A 24,138-nucleotide genomic window follows, 5' to 3' on the forward strand; every position below is an offset into this window, starting at 1 on the left:
AACCATTCTCCAATTGATGGACATCCATTCATCTTCCAGCTTCTAGCCACTATGAAAAGGGCTGCCACAAACATTTTGGCACATACAGGTCCCTTTCCCTTTTTTAGTATTTCCTTGGGATATAAGCCCAGTAGTAGCACTGCTGGGTCAAAGGGTATGCACAGTTTGATAACTTTTTGGGCATAGTTCCAGATTGCTCTCCAGAATGGTTGGATTCTTTCGCAACTCCACCAGCAATGTATTAGTGTCCCAGTTTTCCCACAGCCCCTCCAACATTCGTCGTTATTTGTTCCTGTCATCTTAGCCAATCTGACAGGTGTGTAATGATATCTCAGAGTTGTCTTAATTTGCATTTCTCTGATCAATAGTGATTTGGAACACTCTTTCATATGAGTGGAAATAGTTTTAATTTCATCATCTGGAAATTGTCTGTTCATATCCTTTGACCATTTATCAATTGGAGAATGGCTTGATTTCTTATAAATTAGAGTTAATTCTCTGTATATTTTGGAGATGGGGACTTTATCAGAACCTTTACCTGTAAAAATGTTTTCCCAATTTGTTACTTCCCTTCTAATCTTGTTTGCATTAGTTTTGTTTGTGCAGAAACTTTAATTTGGTGTAATCAAAATTTTCTAATTTGTAATCAATAATGGTCTCTAGTTCTCCCATGGACAAACTCCTTCCTCCTCCACAAGTCTGAGAGGTAAACCATCCCATGTTCCTCCAATTTATTTATGATTTCTTTCTTTATGCCTAAATCTTGAACCCATTTTGATCTTATCTTAGTATGTGGTGTTAAATGTGAGTACCATGTATCATGGTTAAATTTCAGAACTAATGGACAAAGGAAAAAATATTACAAGCAGCCAGAAAGAAACAATTCAAATACTGAAGGGTCACAATAAGGATTACCCAAGACCAAGCAGCTTCTACCTTAAAGGATTGAAGGGCCTGGAATCTGATATTTATAAAGGCAAAGGAACTTGGAATGCAGTCAAGAATAAATTACCCTGTTAATCTGAGCATTTTCTTTCAGGGAAAAAGATTAGCATTCAATGAAACAGGTGAATTCCATTTATTTCTGATGAAAAGATCAGAGCTAAACAAAAAATTTAACCTACAAATATAGAACTCATGAGAAGCATAAAAAGATAAAAAGGAAAAAAAAACTCTTGAGAACTATATTTCTGTTATAGGTATACATAGAGAATGCATATATATTTTATTTTACTATTATAATCTAAAAAAGAAACTAGAGGTTGAAAGGGAATTTTCTCAGAAAAATGGAAAGTGAATTTAAAATGAGAGAAATTATATCTCTGGAAGAGGCAAAGAAAGTCTATTATAATTGAGAGAAAGAAGGGAGGGGGTGAACATTGTGTGAATCTTACTCTCATCATATTTTACTAAAAGAGAAATATTAGCAATATTTGGTTTCACCCAGAAACATCTCAGCTTATATAAAAGTAGGAGGGCAAAGGGAACAAGGGAAGGGATAGGCCAAAAAGAAGAGAAAAGAGAAATAATAGAGGAAAAGTATAAGAAAGGGGAAGGACTCTGAAGGGAGAGGACTGCTTGAGGCAAGTAGTGTTCATAAGTAAAATACCAGGGAGTAGGGAAAGGGAGGGAAGAGAAAAATATAATTTGAGGTTAATAAGATAGTAGGAAATACAGAATTAGTAGTTTTAACTGTAAGTATAAATGGGGTGAACTCTCCCATTAAGCAGATAGTAGACTGTATTAAAAGACAGAATCCTACCATATGTTGTTTATAAAAAAAATTAAAGCAGAACAATACATATAGAGTAAAGCTAAAAAGCTGGAGCAGAATCTATTATGCTTCAGGTGAAGTTAAAAAAAAAAAAAGCAGGGGTAGCCATCCTAATCTCAGATCAAGCAAAAGCAAAAAATTGTTCTAATTAAAAGAGATAAGGATGGAAACTATCTCTTGCCAAAGGGTTTCACAGATAATGAAACAATATAAATAGTAATCATATATATACCAAGTGGTATAGCATGGAAATTCCTAAAGGAGAAGTTAAGAGAGCTGCAAGAAGAAATAGGCAGAAAAACTAAAATAGTGGGAGATCTCAACCTTGGTCTCTCAGAACTAGATAAAGCAAACCACAAAATAAAAAAGATAAAGAATTTAAAGAAGGACATAGAATAATAGAAAAATTAGGTGTGATAGATCTTTGGAGAAAATTGAATAGGGACTGAAAGGAGTATACTAAATACATTTTTTAAAAATATTACAATGCAATAAAAATACATTCAATAAATGGGGAAAATAGACCAAAAAGTAATTGGAAACTAAATAATCTCATCATAAAGAATGAATGGGTGAAATCATAGCCAAAATCAGTAATTTCATCCAAGAGAATGACAATAATGAAGCAACATACCAAAATTTGTGGGAAGCAGCCAAAGTGGTAATAAGGGGAAATTTTGTATCTCTAGATGCTTACTTGCATAAAATAGAGAAAGAGAAGATCAAAAAGAAGCTAGAAAAAAGTACAAATTAAAATCCTCCAATCAAATACCAAACTTAAAAATTCTAAAACTAAAAGGAGAGATTAATAAAATTGAAAGGTAAAAATAAACCTATTGAATTAATAAATAAAACTACAAGTTGGTTTCATGGGGAAAAAACAATGCAATCAATAAATTTTTAGTTAATCTGATTAGTAAAAGGAAAACAGAAAATCAAATTGTTAGTTTAAAAAACGAAAAGGGAGAACTATCCACCAAGAAAAAGGAAATTTGAGCAATACTGAGGACTTACTTTGCCCAACTCTATCCAAAAAAATGATAACCTAAGTGAAATGGAGGAATACTTACAAAATATAGGTTGACCAGATTAACAGAAGAGGAAATAAATTACTTAAATAGTCACATTTTAGAAAAAGAAATAGAACAAGCTATTAATCAACTCCCTAAAAGAAATCCCCAGGAACAAATGGTTTTATGTGTGAATTCTACCAAAAATTTAAAGAACAATTAACTCCAATACTATATAAACTATTTGAAAAAAACAGGGAATGAAGGACTCCTACCAAATTCCTTTTATGACAGAGACATGGTACTGGTACCTATCAGTTAGGATGAAAACATAGAAAGAAAATTATACAACAGCCTCCCTAATGGATATTAATATAAAAATCTCAAATAAGATATTAGCAAAGAGATTACAGGAAATCATCTGCAGGGTTATACACCATAACCAAGTAGGATTTATGTCAGGAATGCAAGGCTGGTTCAATATTAGGAAACCTATTAGCATAATTGACTATATCAATAATTAAATTAACAAAAAACATATGATTATTTCAATAGATTCAGAAAAAGCACTTGATAAAAGCCAACATCCATTACTATTAAAAATACTAGAGAGTATAGGAGTAAATGGACTTTTCCATAAAATTGTTAGTAGCATCTATTTAAAACCATCAGCAAGCATCAGATGTAATGGTGATTAAAGTGAAACCATTCCCAATAAGATCAGGGGTGAAACAAGGTTGCCCACTATCACCATTAATATTCAGTATTGTATTAGAAATACTAGCTTTGACAATAAGAGAAGAAAAATAATTTAAAATAATTAGAGTAGGTAATAACAAAACCAAATTATCATTCTTTGCAGATGATATGATGGTATACTTAGAGAACTCTAGAACTAAACTAAACTGAAAAAAAACTGTTAGAAATAATCCACAATTTTAGCAAAGTTTAGGACACAAAATAAATCCACATAAATCATCAGCATTCTTATATAGTGCTAACAAAATCCAAAAGCAAAAGATACAAAGAGAAATTCTACTTAAAATAATTGTTGATAATAAAAAATGTGGAATTAATATACTGGAATGCTCCTTCTTAATATCCCATCATGTAACACTGCCACCAAGTGAGTTTTTAGATGCTGAATCAGATCATATCATCAATCTTAGTTCAGATGTTCAGAGATAATCTAATCAGAATAGTTTTAAAGACCCAGTCTTTAAAATTCTTAATTGTTTTCACATGTCTATTTTCTTTTTAACTTAAAATACATAACTTTTCCTTTTGTTTAAAATGCACAATAATTTGTTATATCCAACCTCTAACATCATTGATAACTCACTTTTAACAAATAATAATCAATAAATTCAGTGACTGTATCTGATAATATATATAATAATTCAACCTCCCACATTGCCCTCAAAAGGCAGTTAAGGAGAAGAATAGATTGACTGCCAGACCTATAGTCAGAAAAGCCTAGAAGTTCAAATCTAGTTTCATTTACAAGCTATGTGATCGTAGCTAAGTCATTTAGCCCTTATGACTTCCATTTCTTCATCTGCAAAGTGATTTGAAGAGTCTTTCCCAAGAAAATGTCAAATAAGATCATGTCATATATGATGGAAAAATGACTGTGCAACAGTAACCTTCCATCTCTTTGTACATGAGAGATAATATGAGAATATTTTATCAGAAAAATGATCAGTTAACCTCATTATGTAAAATAAGAATAAAACTAGAACTGATTATTTGCTATCATGTGGAAAAGATCTTAAACCAAGTTGTTAGATTTCATTTTTTACTTTTCAATCATTTGTCCTGACACATGGACTTATCGTCAATGTGCGATTTATTTAAGAATGAGAGTACATAATTTTCATTTTAAAATTACATCTAGAAAGTATATATTGTAACAAAGAGGATATAAGCAAAAAATTAAAATTGAAAATCAATTACTTTTTCAGAAAATAAACAAGGTTTGGGGTTTTTTTGAAGGGGTAAAAATGAACAATTTCCTTGTCCTCAACATGTCTGTATATGTATAGATACTCAAAAGTTTTTGTAAAAAATGTGAATATTCTATTTTAAAATGAAATTACGAAATTCATGAAGCTGATATTTCATTACTAATATGATTGTCATGTCATGTGAACTCAACTCATCATCACTGGCATTAGCTACTTTTAGAAATTGCACCTTTCTGTCACACATATGCCAGTCTATTTGGAATGGCAATATCCCAAGGTTGTGAAGTATTAAATACAGATTATTCATTTTAGAGGAGGAGAGAGAAGGTATATTAATAATTACCATTTTCACATTTCCTTATTTAAATAATGTGAGTCATTACATTCATACCCCAAACAGGTATATTTAATTTTAAAACTCTAGCAAATATAATTGCAGTTGTGTAAATTATAGATAGAAATATTATCAGTCTCAGAAAATTGTGAACTGAGATGACCTTAGAAATAGAGAATTTATTTCTTAGCAGCATTTGAGAGAAACCCAGATTATTTGATTCTTTTCAAATTCATTCTTTGGATCCCATCTGAGTCTAGATGCAAAAATTTTTTAATTGTTCTCCTGACCTCCCAACACACTGACGCTAGGGCTTGGAAGCTCAAATAATATTTTGCCAAAAGCAATTTCAAGAAGAAAGATAGTTCTACTTCATCTGTTTATTCCCTGTATACACTGATTTCATAAACACTTGGAACACACACATAGTTTTTCTTAAGTGGGCTAGTCCAATTTATCATATTGCCTATTCATTTCAGTGACCCTATTATTTAAAGATAGCTAAGAATTTAACAATGTCGGTAGCTAAAGCAAATAGCAGTCATCATGACCTGTTTTGCAACTTAATTATTTAATTGAAACCAATTTTCTTGCTTTTTTTTTCTCCTTTACTACCAGTCATGAATTAATGGCCATTACTTCTACAGAGACTTGTGTTTCCCCAGTTCTACTTGTTATAGTTCATTGACTTTTATATTCAATATACTAGATTCAGGGGGAAAAAAATCCCCTTGAGAACAAGGAGATATCACACCAATTGTCTTCATTTTCACTGGAGCAATGTTGTTGCTTTATGGTTCGATAGCTACAGCATTTTTTTTAACTTCACTATGTGTATGAAAGAGATTTAAGCTGGTCAAAATTCCAAGTTGAGATTTTCATATTATTCTGAGGCTCCGGATTTCTTTCCAGAGATATAAGCTGTCGTAAAGTAAGTGTGTTCCTATCATGCTGTCCTTTCAAGCATGACATCATGACTAAAGATGTGAGACATATACTGAATTCTTGTTACCTGAACTGAATTTTGATAACTCTTCTGAAACATGACCTGAGGCTTATGTTTCCCTTAGGGACAGAAACTCACCCCTCTGATTCACCTTTGTGTCACTTGGTATTGGAAAAGTAGGAAGAATAACTTCCTGACAAAAATAATAAAGAAGAAAATGAAAATAGTGCTTATTTTTAGTGAATACCAGACAATACTTTTACCATTTTGTTAAACATACTAAGTATAAGGTAAGGTAAATTTCTTTCAGTTTATCTTTGGTTTCTCCTAGAATGGGGTCACAATTCCTGCTTAAATGTGTCTTACAATCAATTCATTACATTAAAAAATCTAGAAAAGGCCTTTAAATATGAATTTCCCCCTTTTTTAACCTTTGTAGAATTACTGGATTTCTTTTTAAAGTTGTTGACAATTTATTTTTGTATCATTAAGACAAGTTCTTAGAAAAGTTCAAGCAGAAGTTGAATGATGTAGAGAAAATACATGTTCAGAGTAAAGAAATTTGACAGGTTAACCTCCAAGGTCCTTTCCAAGTCTAGTGCTCTGTGCTTCTATAACCTTGACTCTTCAAACATTTGGAGAGATGTAAATGTCATTTGTCCTAATCTAAAATCCTCTGATTAATTTGAAATGTAGTCCATGGATATGCATATGAAATAACTTAAAAGATAATGAGCTCACATTGATGTAGTACCAAAAGAAGAGCTAGAAATAAAATCAATGTATTTTTCAATACTGTTCTTGAGAAAAGAAAAAAAAATTATATTTTCATCTTGGTTGTGAAGCAACATCTTTCACATGTTCGTCAACTGCCAAAGGCATTTTTTATTTTTTTTCAGGAGCCTATTTTTTTCAAATTTCAAATGATAATTGAATTATAATTCTATTAACATAGAATTTGATTTATATTCTTCATGATGGCTTCTTTTATTCCTTTCTGTCTGTCTTTAAAATTCTAAAGGATTCTAGTGCATTCTAGGAAATTCAATCTCATCAGTATGGGTGTTATTTTCAAAAATGCATATTATATGAATGGCTATTATTCTTTTTCCACTCATATATATGTCCTTCCCAAAAGTTCACATAGGGTGCTTGCCCTTGAATATCAAGGAGAATTTTACTCAAGTTTTTCTAACATTTTGAGGATATAATTGTAACATCAAGACAATCTTCCAGTTAGCCTTTGCTCCAGCTCTGAAGCCAAGCCATTTCTCTTTTCTCCTCCAGATTAATTAATAAATTGATGTATTTTATGGCAATCTTTATACCATTTCTTGTTTTTACTTGTTACAGTTTGTTCACACTTTTCATACACTTCTCCATTGTACTTCAAGTAAATCATGTTTTCAATTTTCAGATTATATAGTATTTATTGACTTGTACTCACATAACATTTTCAAAATAGCATTGGTGTTCAAAAATAGATTACCACTTCTGCTCTAAGTTATTTCTTTTTCTGAACTACCCAAGACTGTGAAAAGTATTTTGGCTTTAAGTCATAAAATTATTGATTGAAAAACAGCTTAATTTTTTCACTTTATGATTAATAAATCTGATTATATTCTTCCCATCCTGGTGTTTCTAAATATTCTGTAGCTCATGATTCAAACTCAGTTCTCCATCCTTATCTACCCAAATCATTATTCCCATTTCCTTCAACTCACTCCACTCAAAATTGCAACCAAACATTGTCTGACTCAATCCATTTTATGGATTAAAAAAAAAAAACAAATAACTTTCATCTTAAAATTTCTTCATTTTCTAATTTTCTACAAAATTGGATTCAATTTGATGCCATAACCTTTCTGGCTAACTTTTTTTTTTTTTAGAACTGATTTCATTTACACTCTTTTTTTTTTTTTTTTTAACTTACCAGTCAATATATCAGTTGAAATATTCCTTAGTACCCATAGTAAATTTTACATTCTCTCCCTACAGCCTTCTTTTAGTAATGTTCTGTGAGGTTCATTTTATCCTCATTAGCCACTCAATGAAATCCCTGCTATTTCTTGTCTGTATAAATTGAAGATACTGCCATTATTCTACAGTGAGTTTAGCTCCTAAGTCTCAATCTTGTTTAGTTTCTTTTAAATCTTCAATATTGTCTTCATACTAAGTAGTTTTAAAATACCTGCTGATAACTTCTCAATGCTCTAACCTGCCAGTTTCTCAATCTATTCATTTTCTATTATCTACTCTTCTACTTTACTTCCTTTGTCCAAACGGTAACAAAATCTCTGTTCTTTTTCAGAACATCATTCCTGCCATAGCTGTATTCTTTTCTTTCCCTAACTTGACGTTTAGAAGAATTCTATCTCATTATCTTTTTCCTTTTGTTGCTTTATCAGATCCCCACTGCATTTTGCTTTGGATCGATTTTACAATAAATTTACTTTTGTTTATACACATGACTGAGAATATATGTGGATAAAATTATGCATCAATTTTAATTGGATCTACTAAAATTTTATTTTACTTAACCGTGAATAGTCCTCACAACTTATAGGTAATAATATATGTCTGGTTAATTAATTTACTGTGTCATTCAAAATGTTTTTCCCCAAAATCTTTTTTATCACTTTCAAATACCGGATGATTGTTTCTCCCTCCATCTCAGCTGAGACTCATATCTTATTTTAAAGATAAAATTAAGGCAATTACCCAAAAGACCTCTTCTTTTCCTTACTTCATATCACACTGATGTCTTCTAGTGCAATATTATCTATTACTCCTTTCTTATATAAAAAGCAGTCTCTTTTCCTTGCCATTAAATTGCCTCTATCTGCATAAGTGATCCCCTTTCATCCTCTTTTCTTTAGCCATTTTCCTCTCTGTAATCTCCATGGTTTTAGTTACTTTCAAAATCTCTCTGTCTACTCGTTCCTTTCTTACTTCCTACAAACATGCTCATGTCTCTCTCATCCTCAAAAACTCCCACATGATCCTTCAATTTCTACTATCATCTAATATCTAGTTTTCTCATTTTAGCTAAACTTCTTGAGAAGACTGTATATAATAGGTATATCCACTTCATCTTCTCTCACTTTTTTCCTCTCAACAACCTACCTGTCAAATCCATAATTCAACTGAAACTTCTTTCTCCAAAATTACTATTTACTATTATTATTACTATTTAAACATTAATTTTATTTATTTGGGTCATGTATAATAACAAAATTTATTTACCATCTCAAACAATTGGAATTCTAATTTGAACAAAAACTTTAGTAAAAGACAGAAAATTAGGAATCTCATGCAAAAAGTCATAATTAGTTCTCCACAATGATATTTTACCAGAAATGGAGTTGCTTGTACTGAATTTCCATAACCCATGATTTTCTAAGCCTTAAAATGTAATTACATGTAGTAATTTATAATTGTTTTGCCTGGCTTTTTTGCACACTCTAATAGCCTCTCTGATAAATGATTATTTTCCACAATCTAGTATGCCAACAACTGAGTCAGAACAACCTGACCATATGCCCATCACTGCAGGAGAAGTCTAGGAAAGAGGATGAGATGGCACAGAAACACTGGAAAAATCACTTTATAGTCAGAGGGAAGTATCAATAATGACACCACCAGTCCTCCTACTAATATTATTACTCTGATTATGATTACAACTACTAGCTAGCTAGCTAGAATTTACATAGTATTATAAAGTTTTTAATTGACAAGACTTATTAATAGATATCAAATGAGATGCTGAATAATAGATTAAGTGTTTAGACATGGGAAACCAGCATGTACTTAAGGAATATTCAATGTTCAGGCATAAAATCAAGTAGTTTCCGCTTAGAGAAATATATTTTCTTTTTTGGACTCCTCGTTTACAAAGCCAAGAGAAGCAAAATTCATTAATTCCAAATGCAAGAGATCCAGACCATAAATCTGGATGAGGGTTACACCTTTTTAAAGCTGCAAATTGAAGTTAACTGATCAAAATCAATTAGGTTCCCTAATCTGTTCACAAAGGTGTAAATTCTTAATCAGAATTTATTACAAAGCTGACAATATAATTGAATGGTACTTCTTAAATCTTAAACAGACTCTCTGGCCCTCAGAATTTGGTCCACTTTATTGTTTTGGAAGGAATAACAGCCCCTTAAGTTCACTTTAGATCCCCATTAAATGGATGTGGAGAATCATATAGGGAAATACTTGCAAAAGTTATGCACAATAACATTTGAAATTATAATATCCTTCTTAAGTTAGGTGTCTTAATACATTTTACAAGAGCTTACATTCAAGTTCACATCAGTCATGAAGAATCTCAAAGAGCTCTCCCTTTTTATTTATTTGTTTTTCTTTAACTTATCTTAAAACCTTTTCAATCTTTATCCATGCCATTGAGAACAGTGGTTATGTCATTTTAAGGTGGATTCACTGGTGTTCCAGGGTTTGACTTCAGTAAGTAAAATATTTGTTTTGTTGAGAAATACTTACTGAGAGAAAGGCAAGAAGGAAGATTGGACCAACATCAGAGCCACTGTGGAACGGGTTACTAATAAAGGTTTATTTCTATAGTGTTATAATGTGACTCAAGCAGAATCAGGTAATGGGTGGGAGGCCTGGGAAGAGAGCTAGTACCCAGATCAAGATTACAGAATGGGCCATATTCTTGTGTGGTTAGAAGGGGGGATGGGAAATTGACTGCTAGTTAATATTGAAACTCCAATAAAATGGAGGTAAATGGAGACTTTCTGTCTTATTGCAGGAGTTACTTTGATAGGAATCCTCTGGAATTTATGGCTTTTATTTTTACCATGTCTAGAAGGCTATGGAAATATTTTCCTTTAGGCAACTAATTCTCTATTAGGTTTTTTTTTCTTTTTTTAATGTAAATGGTGGACTATTCTTCTTATATCCAGATACCCAATTGTACATAAATTATGATAATTTTTTTACATTGGAGTCCTAAATATATATTCTTCTGTGAGCCAACCTAATATGAAGATATCATGGACTAGAAGTCAACAAGGAAAAATGGGTGTGAGTCCTGACTTTCTTGTCTTACCACTTATAAATAAATTCTCTTCGAGTTGTAATTTTTTTTCCTATCTGTAAAACGAGAAACTTAGACTTTTCAAAGTATCTCACAAAATCTCATAAAAAAAGTTTTTACCATATGGTGAAAGAATGTACAATAAACCAAAGCTATGAAATAAAACCCTTGTTTTGTTTCAATACTGGATAATGCTTATGAAATGGTATTTTCTCCTAGGTATTAGATTTCAGACTTGAGAAGGATTTAGAAACTCTAAAGTTCTCAACTTAACAAAATTGGAAATAGAGAACCAGAGCAGTTAAGGTACCAGTTAGTGAAAGAATTAACACAAAAACCCAGATCTCCTGATTCCTAACATACTGCTGTAAATGCATTACAGTGAACATCATGTTTTCTCTTTTCAATGATTGGAGATGACACAGTACCTTGGGGTTATAATCCTCAATAAGAATTTTTACTACTTTGTAATATAGTTACAGAAGTGTGGGAGATTCAGCTGGTTCTGTACTTACAGATCTTAGAAGCTTGAGAGGCAGCTTGTTTATATGTTATCTTGCTTATTAAAATTTTTTTTTTACATCATAGTCATCAGTTTGTTTTCTTATCATTTAGCTAGAAATCTGCCTTACTTGATGGACTATAATATGTTAAGCACTTAAAGCTTCAAAGAAAGACAACTGCAAACTTACTCTGGTGTTAATTAGATAGGACTGAAATTCAGAAATCAAGCTTCTTTAAAAGGAGAAAAAAAATGAATCTTCCTTTAAGTACTCCTGTCTGGCTTTCATTTAAAAAAAAAAAAGGTGGGATGATTGAGGATTAAAAGGTTGAAGAGGATTTATTCAAACAAAGATTTCTTGGTAGGTAACGGAGTAGAAATGTTCCTATTTAATCAGATTGACTTCATTTCAAGTCATTTTTTTAAACTGAGTAACTTCTTCACAAAGTCTTCTAATGGCATATATATTTTTAGCCCTATCAGGTTAAAATGGCTAACAGCAAATTAAAAAATGCCCTTTCAATGTTTCTAAAAAGAGTAAAGAGCCCCAATGAACATATTTAAGAAAAATCTTGTATTTCTTTCATCTTATATGTGTTAGACTGCACATTTAGGAATTTGCCATCTTAACACATTACCCGCTCCATCCCCAAAATTATTTTAATAAATTTCATTCTTTCTTTCTTTCATTCACTCACTTATGTATTTATAGTGATGTGGCTATTACAACAATATAATGTGGATCCAGATGTTTGTTCAATTTGAATTTGTTTAAAATGAGGCCTCTAATTAGAATGTATCTTGATCTTGGATCTGCTCTTGCCCCTGTATTGCTATTTTTTTCCTCCTTTAGTAATGATGTAAGGGCATACAGGACATGCTTCTCAAAGTGGCAAATGACATAGATCTAAGGGATGGATAATATTTTAGAAAACAACATTGACAGTTTAAAAAATAAACTGAGCAATGATCAGCCAATTCAATTAAGATGAAGTTTAATTGAGATAAACGCTGAGGATTTTTTTGGGGGGTGATTTTTGTGGGGAATAATCTTTTGATTTTATATTTTAGTCATGGCTTGAAATAGATTTCTCTTTAGCACCTTCATATATTTCTTCCTTTTTCTGGACCTCATGATCCTCAAAGTATAAAGCTATTGGTATAGCTGGCTTCTACAATCACTTTAATTAAGTCTTTTAGTCAGGAGTATGATTATGAGGGTGGGGTGTGTGTGAGTGTGTGTGCATGTGTGTTTGTGTGTATTTTTGTGTGTGAAAGTGATGCGAAGAGTTTAGGTGGGACTAGAACTTCAGGTGTGAGGGTTTTCTGTGCCCTTTTCAGGTTTATTCATCTAACCTGATGTGCTCACCTCTATGTCTATGAAGTTATACAATGAGCAACAGTTATAGCTAAGAAAAACAATCTCAGCAGACTAAACCAAAATAAGGGTAACTAGCACGCCTCAACCCAATTAATGAGTTGGGGGGATTTTTGCCCCAAGTATGGGAAGACTTCCTGTGGAGAATGGGTAGATGAGACCAATTTTTTTTTCCAATGGCTGCTGAGCAGACACTATGAAGTGTTTAGAGCTTCATTACATATTGAAGCTTCCAAGATCATCTACCGAATACCAGTTGATCAACCAGTGGTTTGACTTTTTTCTTGCCACTGGACTTTGATGACTCTGCAGGGGAGTAAAGCTGACAACTTTGTACAGCTCTGACACATTTAAATTGAGTTCATGCATAAATGAAGACATTATATATCAGCCACCATTTTATTAATTTGTTTTCTTATTATTTTACCTGTTTTAAAGAGTTATAGCAATGGGATGGAGGAGTAGATATGGATATACTGGAAACCGGGGCTACAACATTGCACACAGGCAGCCTAGAGCATTGGTTCACCATCTCACTGAGCTGAAGCAGCAGTGGGTTTCTGTAGCCCCCTAGGCATTTAAGCAGCATTTTTGTGGACTCACATGAAGAAGATGCTAAAAAAAGATACCTTAACATTATCTTCTTCACCCAATTCCAACCTGCTTATTGAACTAGGTGGGGATCCTATAGTCAAAACACACACAAGAAAGTGCAGAAATGTTTTAAAAAATAATTCCACTCACCATCAGTATGTGAAATGTTCACAATTCATGTACAGCAAGAAATATTGTAGCCCGGAGAGATGAACAACTCCTGTTGTGAGAGAACTCTGTGGGGATTGATGAACAGATGGATGTCAGAAAGAGCCTAGAAAGACATGAACTAATGATGAGTGAAGTAAGAAGGAGCAGAAGAACATTATACACAATAACATCATCATTGTGAGATATTAAACTATGGTAAACTTAGCTCTTCTCAATAATTATCTAAGACTATTCCAAGGGATTCAGGATGAAAAATGCTGATTGCATACAAAAAAAGAACTTAGGAATCTAAATGCAGATTGAAGCATATTATTTTTCAATCATTTTTTTCTTTCTCATCATTTTCCCCTTTTCTTCTCAAGTCTTTTTTTTCATAGTATGACTCATGTGGAAATATGTTTAACATGATTGTACGTATATAACTCATGTCAGATTGCTTGCCTTCTTGGCAGAGAGAAAGTGAAGAAGGAAGAGAAAAAACAATGCTCAAAATCCAATGTTGAACACTATGATCATATGTAATTAAAAAAAATTCCCTTAAATGAAAAAAAAAATACAAAAATAACAACAACAATAAAAATATATCTCTCAGAAAAAGTGAACTTGACATTGAGACTGGAATTGTAGGAAACTTCTATGCCATTGTCATCAATGTCTATGCTCCCACCATGATGAATGATGATAAGCTAAAATAAATCTCTGAAGACCTAGAAACCCTCGCCATGAATATATTGAAAGAGGAAAAGCTTGTAAGTATGAGTGATTGTAATGCAATAATAGGCTGTATTAGTCATGGTGTGTGTGTGTGGAGGTGTTAGAACAGGAAAAAGCCACAGCAATGGTCAATTATTTCTGAAGAAGTGTTCATCTCATGACTTCCTCACTATCACCATCTTCCATTTATGTAATGGCAAAAGAAAAAAAAAGTCATGGACACATCCTTGAAGGGAGCACTAGCATGTAATAGGGTATGTCATTCTAAGGAGAAAATACAAGCAGAATGTGAAAGTGATGAAGGCAATGTGTAGTGAAGAGACACATCATGCTTTCCAAGATAAACAAACACATTCACACAAAGTGGCAGCTTTTGGAAAGATGACTATCAGATTCAGCCTCAATAGATCAGAGTTCTTCTCCTGGTGTGAACATGATCATTGCTGATTTGAGGGAAAGTCAAGTCAGCCCTATAGTTAGCCACAATGGAACAGAGAGTGGGCAACTTTCAGAACTGGTGTTCAGAACTTCATTTGCTCATCTGGACCATATAGTTAAATTAAAAATGGGGCAAAAATTAAATTAAACAGGACAAGTGCCAGACATGTGATTTCAATTGGTTGAAATTAATTACTCCTTCTGATAAGGTATAGATTTGGGGTACCCAAATAAAAATGAGGTCTAGTGGCAGGTTTGGGTTACAGGGAGTCAAATAGAACTCCCCTGCAACTCCTTTGGATTCAGTGCAAAGATAGGGAGCTAAATGAAGTCTAGTGGCGGTGCAGAGTTCCCTGAAAGGAATTTACAGACTGGAAAATCTCGATTGATAAAAGAGGTTTATTATGGGGTTTGGAAATAAGGTTAAAGTCTAGTTAGTAAAAGGTGTTAGGTAAAGAGAAGAGGGCACTGGAAATATTATTCCAGTAGGCAGAGACCCTTGGCATGCCAGGCATAAGGTTGGCATTTTTGGAACCTCTGCAAAGAGAGGACTCTAGCTTGCTTCTTTTATAATGAGAGATTTAGCTAGAGGGCCCTGTGGGTGGAGTCCCAAGTTGGCTCAGATCCAATGGGAGCTAGGACAAGCCTGGATCTCCTATTGGAATTCAAAAGGGGTGCTTTTGATCAGAATTTGTGTCTCAAAAGTCCTAGCTTCTTGAATTGATAATGCTTCAGCTAGGAGGGGCTGGAAATCAGAAAGGAATAAATCAATCTGAAAGGACTAGTTTCTTAAAGGGACTACAATCCCCTTCACTTCTAATCTGCATCCTCTCTAAAATTATATTTTTGGAGAAAAAAATTGACCTGAATATTGGAGGTTAAGTAACTTGACCAGTTCCATTTACCCAGGATATGTCAGGGACAGGATTTGAATCCCATCTCCCTCACTTCTAAAATTTACAAGTTACTTTTAAAATTAACAAATAAATAAAACCATGTCAGCTGTGAGTATTTTTGTTGCTGGATAGTAAAAATCAGAAGACTAGATAGAGTGCCATTGTTAATTCCCATTAGAATATTCTGAAAGATTTCCTGGACAAATGAGATTTCACTTATCAAATGTTCAGATTTTTTTTTTTTTTTTTGACCACTGTGACAATGATCATGATCTATTAAGGCTTGTTACCAAATAAAGACCAACAATACATTTTAGCACTCTTTGGTAGTCCATTTCTTCTCAGCTAGTCAAACTGTTGTTTACCCAAGACAGTATTCACAATTTTGTAAGTTGTTATGAAAAAGAATATCAGTTGCATTGAAAAAAACTGTGAAAGCCAATATTGTTGTGGGGGGGAAGGGGTAAGCATTGTTCTGGGAAATCTATCTGTATACCTATGGCAATAACCATGAAACCAAGTCAATGCTTCAATTATAATTCAATTCAATTACAATGCAGCCAGTATTGTTTTTCAAATTTTACTCATCTTGGAGAAAGAGAAGACTAGTAAGGGAATTTCAAGAAAGCTTAGAGCTATCTAAGATCTTCCAGGTATATTTCTTTATGTTTCAAAATCTTGAGTCTTGCAATAATCGTATGGTTAGTTGTCTTATGAATCCATGAGATTAATTATTTTATTTGCACTTTGCATGTAATGTTTATAGGAAAAAATATGAGACAAAATGTTCCTCACTGTCTTTGGGATTTTTCTCATTTATCTTCATTCCTATTTCTCAAATGAGAAAACTTAATATAAGCTAATATCACCCTTATCCTAATATCCTTTCCAATTTCTAAGTATACCATGAACAGTTATTTGAGGGAAAAAAGACAAAGAATGTAGACTAAAAAAATGGTCCTAAAAAGTCACAATGTAAATTATGTAGTCAAGTATAACCCCAAGTATGAGTGATGCCCTGTCAGAAATCTTCAGTCTCTGTTTTATCATTTCCTGCCACTTTTTCTAAGTAGCTCACAGCTCTGCAAAGGGACTAAATTGTCACTACCTTGCTGCTATTAGCAAGTAGTCCTGCAGGTAACTCCAGGTAGAGCCTCCAGGAAGCTCTCTGTCATCTCCAGCTGGTGAGATGCACTTTACTGTGATTGCCAGCAGAAATATGAGTGCTAAAATAGAGACTTCACTATTTACAACCACTCCTGCTTAGTAGTTTCTTCCCTATTCATAGCTATAAATAAAAATTTTGCTGTCTAGGGAAAGAAGACATAAGGCTTCATTGAAGTCAGCACTCATTTGGATAAGATCAATAAAGGTTTCTCTGTCTGGTAGCTTCCTATTTTAACTATTTTTTTTTCTTTATAACTGAGTGTGAAGTTAAGCTTTTTTTCTACATTTCTGAAAAAGAAAATGAGCATAGTACTATCATTGTTCTTTAAATTTGGATGCCTTAGGACAAAGTCCTAATTGTGCCATTCTATTTATAACCCTAAAGGCAATTTCCTTGTAATCATATAGAGAAAAGATAAAGGAAAAAGAAAGTGTCTCTTTCACACACACCCAGAGTGGCAAGAGATGCCAAAACAACTTCATTTTCCTTAATAAATACTAGCTTAAAATAGTTGTTTAAACCCATTACTAAGTTTAAATTCATACTCATATATTCAAGAAAATAGGTGGACTTCTCCTTGGAAGTCTTTAACAGTATTAAATCAATCTTTTGTCTGATGCCATAACAAAAAGTGAAAGTGCTAGTGAAAATTGCTCTCACTAATCTGAAATTGTAAGCATTCCCCAGAAGCATTTCTCTCTTCCCAGCTTTTTTAATTCCTGATGTCTGGTGCACAAAACCTTCCTACATTTTTATGTAAAAATAACAGAATTCTATGCACTCTCTTTTAAAAGACCAAACAAAATCATGGGTTGAGCCTTAACATCAACAACAACAACAAAAACTTTTAGTTTGAATGAGAGATTCTACTTATCGCAAAACTCATATTTAGTTATTGATTAAAGGGGGAATGCATACAAAATTTATTTTTGAAACATCCAAAATAAAAATTCAATTAAAGAACTAAAACAAAATTAAATGCATCATAAAATTGCAATTGACAAAACTTAAAAACTCTATTAAAGAAGGTACAAAAGCTTAGTAGGATCTTTACAGGTCTATGGCAGATGGCATATACACTAGGTCAGAGGAAAATTTGGAAAGAAGCTCAGGGAAGGAAATATTGCATAGATTAATTTTATAGAATGTCAATAGGTATCTCAATTTCTAAAGAGGGAAACTCTTATTTCAGTATGAAAAACTACAAATTGAAAGTTATCTTCATGAAGGACCTCTTCTTTAAACAGAAAAACAAAGAGAAGTTTAGCTTGGAAAAGGAAGTGGCTTTTGCTATTCTTTGTTGCCTTTTAAAGCACAATTAATCTAAAGAAATATTAGAATTAAAGTGGTCAAAGTAAATTGATCAAAAGTGTGAAAAAGACAATTTAATACTTTCATTGTTTTTAATTTAAAAATAAGAATAGAACAACAACAAAAAGACAGAAAAGGAAAAGAAAAGAAAAGAAAACAGAATGTTATCATGTGCCCAGCAGAACATCAGGGAAGATTCAGGCTATGTAAAATAAATTTTAAGTTCAAGGAATGATATATAATAGTAGAAGAAATTATATTTGTGAGGGTCTTTGCTTCCTTGTCCATTGTTCTTTTGTTCTCTACTGCATGATTTTTTTTTTTTTACTTTATTCTTTTTTTTTTTCCTATTCATCCTCTCTACTTCCCCTAAGCAAGCTGTCATGAAGCACAGAGATGTTTAATAAATACACATAGACACAATCACATCCATCCACAGGCCTACCTACATAGACATATATCTATACAAATAAAAATATATATTTATATATAGCAACATTTTGTTGATACTTTGATACTATCCTTTCTTTTCATTTCTAGATTTTCTTATTGGATAAAATGATCATTGCCTTTATGTGCTATTGTGAACCAGTAGCTTTATATTGTTTAAAATTTGTTCTATTACTCAAGTATTTTTAGCTAACACTTGTGAGAAAGAGGACTATATACGATGACTAGTACTTCCAGTTAACTACTGGAAGAAGTTAAAGGGAAAAGAAAAAAAAAAGTGGTTGTTACACAACTTAATAAATAAATATCTTATATTTCCCTAGCCCCCCAAAAAAATAGAATATAAGGTCACATGTAAAAATAATGGTTCTTATCTATGCCAATCTCTTTTTCAGACACATTTTGTTTCAGGCAATATATGCTTAAATGTATTAAAATTATGCCTATCACATAACATATACAAACTGATAAAATATAAGATATTCCTCACAACTTAAACACTGTGCACCAGATAACAAAAAGCTTTTTAAGTTGTATGCATTTGAAGCTAATTAAAATTTTCAGTTTTCTAATCACAATGCAGCCACTAAATATCAAATGATACTTCAGGAGGTAAAAATATGTTGGTATTGATGCTTAAGCTAAAAGTATATTGGAAAATAAAGTTATTTACATATAGTAGACCTGTGGGCCAACAAATGGACATTTAGACCAAAATCTAACCAGAAGAATTAATTGTTCCCTATAAACAATGCATTGTATGTTATATTTGGAGGAAAAATTATATTAAAAATCTTATCTGCTTCTGAATGTATAATATGCTTTTGGAAATACTTCTGATGGTGTCAGAAACTCATCATCTTCTCCAATCCAAAGGCAAATTCTAGGCTGAGGTAGCTGATTTAAAAAATAATATTTTGTAAATCCAAAGTGTTTGGAATCATCTATTTTTCTTCTTTCCTACCTAAAGTTAACAGAATTGAGTTTTATTCTACTTTCAATAAGTTTGTGCTAGAAGATATTCATAAAAAACCAAAATGCAAATTATTTAGTAGTGACAAAATGGATATTCATAATTTATATTTGTCTAATTCAAATGTAAGCAGAAACAAATAAATATTAAATATGCCTGTCAGTAGTTTTATCAAACAGAACAAGTAATGATGTAGCAAATTGCATTACTAAGAAATGAAAGGAGTGACTCAATAAATGAGATTAAAATCAGTTATTTTGGATGAAATGTAACAAAAGAACATCATACTTAGAATTGCAGATCTTTAAGGATTCCAAAAGTGGCCTAGTTGAAAGCCCCTTCTTATAGAGGTGAGAAAATTTAGGCTCCAGGAACTTATAACTTATTCAAATTCACAGCAAAATAGTGGCAAAGGCAAGACTATCTCCACCATTTTTTGCCTATGAGAAATGTGGCCAGTCATTTAATATCTGCCCACAGTTTCCTCATTTTTCATCTAAGGAAGTTGAATCAGATAATTTTTAAAATCTCTTTCAGGTCTAAATTCTTACTCATTGTGTTTACACCATAGAGCAAAAACCTGTAAATAACACTGGTCAATGAATGCTAGTGTACCAGAGTGTATTCTTACCAGACCAAAAGATAAAAACTGGAATCTCACATTGAAATTTATACACTTCATGGGGCAGGCATATTCTTATATGGAATATAAAATCATGCTATGGTTTGAAGGAGTGGATGAGAAGTGACTAGTATTTTTGATAATGTTGTTCTACCAGAGAACATTGTGAAAGGCAAATTGGACAACCATTATTAAATTAATTTTTTAAAAATGCACAAACAAAAAGTGCAGATACAAGATTAAAAACAAAGTACAAAGCTGGGGAAAAAATCTTTACTATCAGTGTTTCTGATAAAGGTCTCATTTCTAAAATATATAAAGAACTCTGTCAAATTTATAAGAATACAAGTCATATCCAATGGTCAAAGGATATGAACAGACAATTTTCAGATGATGACATTGAAGTCATCTATACTTATATGAAAAAAATGTTCTAAATCACTATTGATTAGATAAATTTAAATTTAAAAAACTCTGAGGTACCACCTCACACCTTTCACAAGGCTGAGATAACAGGAAAAGAGATGATAAATATTGGAGGGGATACTGATACATTGTTGGTGGAATTGTAAAATAATCCAACTATTTTGGAGAGCAATTTGGAACTATGCCCAAAGGACTATCAAATTGTTCATACCCTTTGAAGCAGAAGTGCCATTAGTTGGGTCTGTATCCCAAGAAAATCAAAAGAGAGATAAGGTTCCACATGTGCAAAAACTGTTTGTAGCTCTCTTTTTGTGGTAGAAAAGAATTGGAAAATCAGTAGATGCCCATCAATTGGGGAATGGATGAACAAGTCATGGTATATGAAGTTAATGAAATATCATTGTTCCATAAAAATGAAAAACAGATTTCAGAAACTCCTGGAAAGGTTTACGTGAATTGATGCTGAGTGAAACAAGCAGAACCAGGAATACATTTTACACAATAATAGCAAGAAGATGCAAGAATCATCTAGGAAAGAGTTGGTTCTTATCATTGGTTCAGTGATTCAAAGCAGTCTATTGTGCAGAAAATGCCATTTGCATCCAGAAATAGAAATAAGGAGTTTGAATGTAAATCAACAATACTATGTTCACTTCTTTTTTTTTTTTTAATCTCTCCCTTGGCTTTTCCCTTTTGCTCTGATTTTTCTGTCTCACATGATTAAAAAATAATGTGTATTAAAATTAAATAAATTTACTAGATGAAAAAAAAGACAATGTTCTAGGAATATTCAATGATTTTTATTTTCATAATTTTAGTTCTTAAAGGCATCTTTATAATTTTAGTTACGATAGTCATTGGTATATTTGCTTATTAATGCACTAGATACAATATGATACAAAGTTGAACATAAATTTCTCTTGGTACCAGTGCTCCAGGTGGCTTTCCAATAGCTGATACCACCTTGATGTCCCCCCAAAGATGCTTTATATAATTATATGATCTTCAAATTCTCTATTTCCAGGAGAGGATTACTGTTCCATTTTCAACTTAAAGTGACTAAATGTGCATAGAAGGGGTGCCATTATCCTTATTATAATCAAATAAAGTGGTGCAATCATAGTACAAAGATTTCGCTAAGAAAAAAATATGGAGGAGTAACCACTTGAGAACTGTTGTTCAAAAATTAAACTAACATTTTAGTTAAATTCACAAGCTTTATCTGACTAAAAAATATATATTTTTTTCCTATTTTAACATAGTATTGCAGCTAGAAAAGGGGTGGGGGGAAACAATAATGATCTTGATCCAATACAATAAAATATAAAGTTAAGCTATATTTTTTAGAAGCTTCTGAATTTACTTTGCCTTCAGCTATGAATGATACGACAAAGAATACTGTGTCTTATTTTTTGATGTTTGAGTTTTCTGCCTTTTACAATCAGAATTTTTTAAAGTATCAATATGTTTTCAAGCTTTTTATCATATTAAAAAGCCAAAATAGAAATAGTCAAATATTTGTCTGAGCAAAAAATCTTAAAATAGCAAATATCTTAATTTAGTCCAAAGCAATCTAAAATATTTTCAAATTTTAAGTTAACATTTTTCTTTTTTGAACTAAAAGGATAAATTCCGTCTTGTAGCTGTAGATTTTATTTTTATAAAATCTGTTTTCTTTCATATTAATATTACTATTTCAGTCCTACTATAGGAAATCCACACTGAGATTAACATACTATAGTGTTTTACATAAAAACTTCAGTGTACTATCATGCTGATTTGTACATGTATATGGTAGTATGCTGTTGTTTTAATTATAAAAATACTGTATATCTCAATAAAATGAACTTGACGTAGTTTTTAAAGTATATTATTAACATATATTGTTATTGCATTGTAATAGATTCAAATTTCAATTTGAATTAGAATTCAATAATTTTATGAGGATGTATTCTGATGGAAGTGGATTTCTTCAACATAGACAAGAGCCAATCCAATTCCAATTGATCAGTGATGGACAGAATCAGCTACATCCAGAAAAGGAACACTGGGAAATGAGTGTAAACTGTAAGCATTTTCTGTTTTTCTTCCCAGATTATTTTTACCTTCCGAATACAAACCTTCCTTTGCAACAACAACAACAAAATTCGGTTCTGCACATATATATTGTACTTAGGATATACTATAACATATTTAATATGTATGGGAATGACTGCCATGTAGGGGAGGGGGTGGAGGGAAGGAGGGGAAAAATTCTGAATAGAAGGGAGTACAAGGGTTAATGTTGTAAAAAATTACCTATGCATATGTACTGTCAAAAATGTTATAATTATAAAATTAATAAAAAAGGAAACCTAAAAAAAAATTCAATAATTCAGACTAGAGGAAGAGTTTAGAAGCAGCTCAGAATGAATGAATTATATCCTGAGATATTTTGAATTAAAAATTCTTGATACATGGAATGATTTAGAAGTTCTACTCCCTAACCTGTACCTTAATGTAATCATTCCTTCCATAGTATGTCTTAAAATTGGTCTTGAAGTCTTTGCTTATTTCTGTGAATGAGACAATCACTGCTTTAAAAGGTAGGGCATTATACTTTATGACAGTTCTAATTATTAGAAAGTTCTTATATTGATCAGTCAATTGCCTACCTATTATTTCTCTCCTTTGCTCCTGATTATGCCATTTAGATTTAAAATAAATTTACTCATTTTCCTCTTCCTTGAACAACTCCTTAGATACCAAGTTCAGCAGCCATTCTTCAATCAATATTTTTTCCAATATAAGATTTCCAGCTACTGTAATCATTCATGTGACATATAGCAAATATGGTATATGGTAAAGAACATTAGATTATTGTACGTTAAACAATGATATTTCATTCTTGGCACTACTACTTTTTAGCTATATGATCTTACCTAGGATGTTTAAGTTCTCAATCTCAGGGAATATAATCTGAATTCCCTATCTCAACAGTATGATTGTAAAGATCAAGTGAGACAGTATGTAGAAGTTTTTCACAACTTATACAAAGCTTTGTGAATTCATCCATTCAAGGCAAACATCTATTGTAGATCATGTACTATATTAGATATTTTTATAAGAATTTTTAAAGGAAAAACTTGTCCTTCCCAAAGTGGAGGTGGAAAACTAAAAGACACATCTAAATGCAAGTTTCAAAGTAATTATGAAGTAATTGAGGAATGCATGATTAAATGGGAGAAAAGGAAAAGCTTCAAGTAGGAGATGAGACTTGAGCTGAGCTTTAAAGGAAGCCAAACCTCTTAAAGTAGAAGCAAGAACATTATAGGAATGGAGGCAAGAAGCATTATGGGAATGGGGAGTAACCTATATTAAACAAGAGAGAAGAGTGCCCAAAAAGTGCACAAATAAGAG

At 32.1% G+C, this 24,138-nt stretch overlaps 1 long non-coding RNA gene across 1 annotated transcript in view; it reads right to left on the minus strand.

Moving 5' to 3' along the window:
* LOC141546172 (uncharacterized) overlaps window positions 1-24,138 on the minus strand; it is a 46,284-nt gene that overhangs the window by 10,997 nt on the left and 11,149 nt on the right. Inside the window, exon 2 of the long non-coding RNA XR_012483258.1 lies at window positions 13,721-13,844. This is a non-coding gene — a long non-coding RNA (uncharacterized LOC141546172). The remainder of the gene's footprint in view (window positions 1-13,720; window positions 13,845-24,138) is intronic.

Source organism: Sminthopsis crassicaudata, chromosome 6, assembly GCF_048593235.1.
Source record: "Sminthopsis crassicaudata isolate SCR6 chromosome 6, ASM4859323v1, whole genome shotgun sequence".
NCBI classification, from domain to species: Eukaryota; Metazoa; Chordata; class Mammalia; order Dasyuromorphia; family Dasyuridae; genus Sminthopsis; species Sminthopsis crassicaudata.